Here is a 7,203-nt window from a genome sequence, read left to right as displayed (position 1 = left end):
GTAGGCTTGCATATATTCTACCCACTTCATGTGCTTGTGACTAAGCTTGTCTTGTGAGTTTAGGAAGCTTAAAGTTTGATTGTCTGTGTAGACTACAAACTCCTTAGGAAGGAGATGACGTCTCCACTTACTCAAAGCCTAAACTAATGCATATAATTCCAAGTAATATGAGGAGTATTTCCTTTTAGCATCACTTAGATTTTCACTATGGAAAGCTACTAGTCTTTCTTCCTGACTTAGGACAACACCTATAGCAACATTGCTTGCATCACATTCCACTGTGAAGAGTTTCTCAAAAGTAGGCAACACCAAAACCGATTGAGTGGCTATCCTTTCTTTCAAGGTTTCAAAACCTTTATTTGCTTGTTCATTCCACTAAAAATTTTCCTTCATTCCACCTTTGATAGTGTCCAACATTGGTGCACATATAGCACTGAATTGCCTAATGAATTTCTTGTAATATTGAGCTAGACCATGGAAGCTTCTCACCTTTGTTGCTGACTTGGGAGTAGGCCAATTCACTATGGCTTCAACCTTGCTAGTATCCATCTTGAGATTTCCATGTGACAACACAAACCCAAGATAAACCATCTCCTGCTTCAAAAATTCACACTTGTCCAAGTTCATGGTTAGTTTCTCCTCATGAAATCTTTGTAGCACAATTTGCAAATGGTTAATATGATCTGCCTTATTCTTATTGAAAAATGAGAATATCATCTAAGTATACCACCACAAATTTATCTATGAAGTCCTTCAACACCTCATTCATGAGTCTCATGAAGGTTCTTGGGGCATTTGATTAGCAAAATGGCATAGCTATCCATTCATAAAGACCCTCTATTGTCTTGAATGTTGTTTTCCATTCATCACCCTCCTTAATCCTAATTTGGTGGTATCCACTTTTAAGGTCAATCTTGGTAAAGTATTTGGCTTCACCTAAACAATCCATTAGGTCCTCTATTCTAGGAATTGGGAACCTATATCTTATGGTGATTCTATTTATAGCCCTAGAGTTAGTGCACAATCTCCACATACCACCTTTCTTTGGGGCTAAGACAGTAGGTACAACACATGGGCTAATGCTTTTTCTAATTAGGCCTTGGTCTAAGAGCTCTTGAATTTGTTTAGCAATTTCAAAATTTTGTTGGGGAGTCATTTTGTAAGCCGCTTTGTTAGGTAAGGATGCTCTGGGTATGAAGTCAATTTGATGGCTTATGGCTCTTTTAGGAGGTAAGGTGGCTAGTTGTCCATGACTCACTATCCCTTTGAACTATTTCAATAGGTCTTGAACCTCCATTGGCAAATATGGTTTCTCCTTCTTATATTCTTCTTTAGGTTTCATCACTAATGCAAACCCTATTCCTTCACCTTCCTCAAGTGTCTTCAAGAACTATTTTTCACTCACCAAAAGGACATTAGGACCTACTTCTCTATTTTCGCCTTCCTCAAGGATAGATTGTATCTTGAATGTGACTCCATCTTTCTTGAATGAATATGCATTCTTGGCTCCATCATGAATAGATTGTCTATCAAATTTCCATGGTCTTCCTAATAGAAGGTGGCATGCATCCATAGGTAGGACATCACATAGCACCTTGTCCTTATACCTCCCAATGGTAAAATCCACCCATGCTTTCTCATTGACTAGGACATGTTGGCATTTGTTCAACCAAGTGACCCTAGAAGGGTTGTTGTGAGGTTTGTAGTTTAAGCTTACTCACTATCTCTTTTGACACAATGTTGTCTATTGACCCTTAGTTAATTACCACTTTGCAAACTTTGTCCATAATCTTGCATTTGATCCTAAATAATGATCTCCTTTTGCTAGGATCTTCTCTGACAGGCTCTTTTTTATCAAAGTTCTTCTTATCATTAGTTTGTCACCTCTGATTCTAAAGCAACCTCTAGAGTCTCACTGCTTGAAGTCTCTTCTTGAAGATAGTTCACTCTCCTCTCACTACTCTGTGATGATGACCCCTTCTCCAGACACCTATATGCTGGATGACCAAGCTGATTGCAATGGTAACATTTCATCATTGCAAAATAGGATAACCTCTACCTTGTCCACTAGACCTTCCTCTAAAACCACTGTTTGCCCCCCTTCGTTTATTAAATCCCCCTTTACCAGTGCCAACTTCTTGCTGCTCAGTGAGTTTAGAGTCAACTTGAGTTCTTTTCTTTGAATTTCTTCCTCCAAAGCCTCCCCTATGGCCTCTATTTTCTTTTCCTCTACCTCTGCCACTGCTACTACTTGAATCATGTTTCCTTTTTAGTTTTCCTTCCACTTTAAGGGAAAGCTGATATCTTTGATGTACTGTCTTTAGGCTCAATATACTGATTTCTTCTTGGATGTTTCATCTTAGTCCATTTAGGTACCTAGCTACCTTAAGGCTTTCTTCTTCCACCACATGAGACATAAGACTAAGTTTGTGAAACTCCTCCATATAACCACTTACATCAAGATCTTTTTGTCTTAGGTTTTGTCTTGTCCTATGGATCTACACTTCATAGTCATTAGGGAGATAGGCTTCTTTGATTTTGACTAACATCCCTTGAAAAGAAGAGATGGGAGTTTTACCTGCTTTCTTCCTCTCATCCTGCACAAATTTCCACCATGTGAGAGTAGCTCCCCTCATCCTAGACTTGGCCACTTTGACTCTTTGAGCTTCAGTTATGCCTTGACATTCAAAATGATTCCCCATGCCCTTTATCCATTCTAGAACCACTTCTACTTCCATCTTACCAGTGAACAATGGCAATCCTTCTAGTGATTTACCACTCAAGGCTTTCAATGCCTTTAGGAAAGGTTCTTGTTCCAAAAAAAGATCAGGTTTAGGTACTTTGTCTACTTCTGACACCTCTTTACTCTTCCCTCCTACTCCTTCGACCTTTACCAACACTTCATCGGCCTTGGTTTCAATTTCACCAAGCTTACCTTCCAATTCTACCAATTTTTCCTTTAGGAGCCTATTCTCTTCCTCCTGATCATCCACTTTCTTTGCCAACTCTACATTGGTCACCATATTAATATTGTCTCCAATAGACTCTTCCAATTCTAAGGACATCAACTTTTACCTAGCCCAAATCTTATAGGCTCTGATACCAATTTAATAGGGTTCACCTAGTTTGCTCACACTTCACCTAGTTGGTGTGCTCAATTCAACCAACCTCACCGGGTCTAGCTATGGTCGAAGACCTCCAAGTCCTTCTCAATCTCTACTAGGACTCTCTCTTTTCCAATCTTAAGGTGCTTGTAACAATTTTTTTGACTAGGAACTCTACCAATTTAATATGCTTCTCATATACTCAATCTTGCAACCTTGACAACAACTTGTCAACTTCTCACTTTTCACCCCCATACTATTATGAGACATTGCAAAGGTGTGGAGGTCATATTTACCATGAAATAATATCAACTAGGTCCATTTGAGGTTTTGCAATCTTCAATTCCCTTACCGATTTCACAAAATTGCTTATAAATGGGGCTACAAGGATGAGCCCCAATTAGGCCTCCTAAATCCAGTTTTAAGGATTTTTGGTCTTATAGTCCAAAAGACCCTGAAAAGAGTTTTATTTTTGTTCAATCACTCACTAAACCCCAAGATATTTGGTTGGTTTTAGACCCCCAAGTGCCCATACAATTCCCTAACCCAAAAATGAGGTTTTGCTAGGGTTTTAATGGCTTCTAGGACTGTGACTGTCCAACTTTGTGAGAAGGGCATAAAATGGACTTGTCAAGGCTTCTCCTTACAACTACAACTCTATATAGACCTCATGAACAATGCCAAATGATTAGGTTAAGGTTTTCATTTCACCCCTGCATTCTTTTGTCATTTATCGACCTTGTCTTCTTAGCTGGGTTGCAACATGACTCGCCTAGAACAAGGTGGCAAAAATGGCAGCTTCACTTCCAGAACTCCTCCCTGCATATTTACAATGTATATAGGGTTCTCTTCCATGTCCCAATATTTTGTGATGGTAGCATAGAGGGATTTTATGGGGCAACCATTTTTCACTGATAAGCTATTTACAAGCCAAAACTGGCTGTTTGAAAAGAAAATAGTAAAAAAAGTAATAATTGTAGACGTATAAAAATGACCACATTCCTAAATGAATATTTTATGTTCATACTACGTTACTCCATAGCTTGCATCAAGAAGTCCTGTGTGTGTGTGTGGACTAGTTTTTCTCATTATTTTCACATTTTAAGTTTTATTTGCCCACTTTTCCCGCATACAATAATATCTATTTATAAAGAATGAAATGGATTAAATGGTACTAGAACACACCAAATAACAACTATCCAAGGTTGGGTCAATGTATTCCATCCATTTTTAATCACTTTTTATGCAAAATAAGATAAAAATAGTGACAACGATCCGAAAATGAGTGGTTTTAGATTGTCATTCACAAAATTCAATTCTTCCAACCTTGGTATCCATGCAAGAGAGGGTTTAAATAGTCTCCCCCATGTTTGGAGGCATATTAGGTCAATATTTTAACCCTAACTCCACCACTAAGCTCTTTTTAGGACCAAAGTTGTCATGACAACTTTTACAATTTTCCACATTTTGCCTTTCCAACTTAGGCAACCTATCACACATCATGATTCATTTATTTTTCAACATTCCTAAGACTATTCTAACCTCTCTAATGCTCTCAACAAGTTATGCCTCTTTTGACCATCAAGAAGGCAATTTAACTACTCAAACTAACACCTACTCACAAAGTGCAAACCTAGAAAGAAAACTAACTCAACTAGGCCTACACTTGACTCAAACCAAATATTACACACAGACTTTGGACCCTCCTGGAGTCCTTATTAGAAACCTAACTTGGCTAAGGTCAGTACAAGCCAAAATTGTAGAAGGACTATGAGCCTAAGTCCTAGGTGCTTCTGCACCATTGTGGATGGATGAACGATGAGTTGATCATTAACCTTGGAAAGATTAAAGGAGAGAAAAAGGGGATATTCCAATATGGCAATCTCATTCTCTGCTTAATGCTATTTTCCCGTAATGAAACTCTTGATTTTGGGAAGAGAGAGTGGGCATTTGATATCTTATGCTAAAATGTTGATTGATGCTCCAATTGATGAGGTTGAAAAGTCCTTTGGTATTGCAAATTAAAAGAAGCAAGAGGTTCAAATTGAATTCAATTAGAAGAAGATGGATAAACAATAAGGTAAGGTCAACAAATTTATTGAAAAAGTATCCCAAGACATCAAGGCCTTAATGGAAGTTTTTCCGGCAAAAGGAAGGAAGAGGAAAGAACCTAAAATATTCATTGAGCCTATTCCATCAGACTCTAGAACTGAAGATGACACTCCTTTAGCATTTAAGAGGGTATTGAGCAAAAAAGGTGAGGAGTCTAAGGAGGAGGCAAGGAATCAACCGATAAGAAAGGTCACAATCAAGGTACTCGTCAACAAACCTGCAAAGAAAAGAGTTCCAAAGGAAACATCTCTTACAACTTTTGCACCATCTAGTACTGGTAGAAAAAAGAAGGATGACATTGAACTTGTTATTATAACCAGTAATGTATCTATAATCCCTCCCAAGACTTGTGCATGTTGTGCATTTGGAGGAATTTATTATGTATTGCATTGATGTTTTGTCATTGATGACAACACTAGTTGCTTTAGCTATTTACCAGTATCTAGTTGGTCCTGGTAGGTCGATTGGTTTCTTTTGGTTGGTCTCAGTAGGATGTTTGGTTTCTGGCTGGTAAGATCATGATGATCCGATATACTCCGGTATACTTTGGCATATAAAATTGGCTTAGATTTTCTATTCATACTACTCATATATATGTTCAATCAGTTGGTTTTGATTTGGTGATCAGATGATATCTTATATGTTGGTAAGCCTAGTTTGTTGATCTGATGAGGGTTTCGCCGACATAGCTTTGTTGAAGATCTTTTGATATTATGCATAACTGGTGTTGGTGCGGCTTCTAGTAGAGATTCAGGACACTGATGGTGATCATGTTTGAGACTTGGTTGATTGGGATCATTGCTTTAGTGTGTGTGAACCTAAATTGGGTTCAGTTCTATTTAGGTTATGGACTGGATTAATGTAATGTGTTGTTTGGTCTTCTCGATGTGTTTCCAAGATGTCTTATGGGTTAGATATTATTTGTTTGGTCTCAGGTAGACATGTTTTATAATTATGTGATTGCTTTATTGTCAGGTGGTCAACCTTATTGTTTATGGTCAAGGGTTTGTATATATATGATGTAAGATCTCATTGTAAATCATGATAGGATGGGAAAGGAGCGAATAATGTAATAATCATTCATGCAGAGGATTTGGTCAATCATTGGTGATCAAGTTGGGTTTATGCAAGTGGATTAAGTTCTCTGGTATTGAGCTTAACCAAAATTCTATTCAGGCATAGGAGATGCTATCATTGCAGTTCATTCTTCCTTCTAGATTGTAGTTTGGATTTTTATGTATTCAGTGAGAGTCCTTTTGTAATGAGCAGTGTGCTCTAGGTTGTTGGCCTTCCTGCAAGCACATGCCACTCAATTTATAATCACATACTTACTGCAGAAGTATTATCTGACTATGGGTAGGCTTCCCACCATGGTTTTTCCCTTTATCGGGTTTTCCACATACAAATCTTGGTGTCATGTGGTTGGTATCTATTCTTTGATTATTGGTTGTCCTTAATTGGTATATCTGCTATTTCGATAATTAGTTTAAGTATTCTGATATTGATCTTTTGTGTTCCAGTATTAAAGTTTTAATTGCTTAAGGTTTTGGTAATCTGGTGACAACTGATTCACCCCCACCCCCCCTCTCACTTGTCTTCTGTTTATTTGAATTGTCTAACAATTAGTATTAGAGCTCTGGTCCTCTCTGCAGAAGCTTAACCGCTTAAGGAAGATCCTATGACATCTATCAATCCAAGTCCATCTAGTTCAACTACAACTGTCTTTCAGAGAGAAATTCCTAGGCTTGATGGAATAAATTATAGAGTATGGAAGATTCGGATGTTGAAATTATAAACCATTGTATTCACTTCTTCTCTCCAGTACACATGAGGTAGATTTGCTTCCATTAACACGGTTCTTGCTGCATCTAGAATAGTTATGTTCTTCCTTTCCACAATTCCATTCTGCTGGGGTGTCCGGGGTGCTGATAGTTGTCTTTTGATTCCATTCACTTCACAGAATGCATTAAATTCTCTAGATGTAAAT

The sequence above is a fragment of the Cryptomeria japonica genome, chromosome 1, assembly GCF_030272615.1.
Source record: "Cryptomeria japonica chromosome 1, Sugi_1.0, whole genome shotgun sequence".
NCBI classification, from domain to species: Eukaryota; Viridiplantae; Streptophyta; class Pinopsida; order Cupressales; family Cupressaceae; genus Cryptomeria; species Cryptomeria japonica.
Note: the sequence above shows the minus strand (reverse complement) of the source record.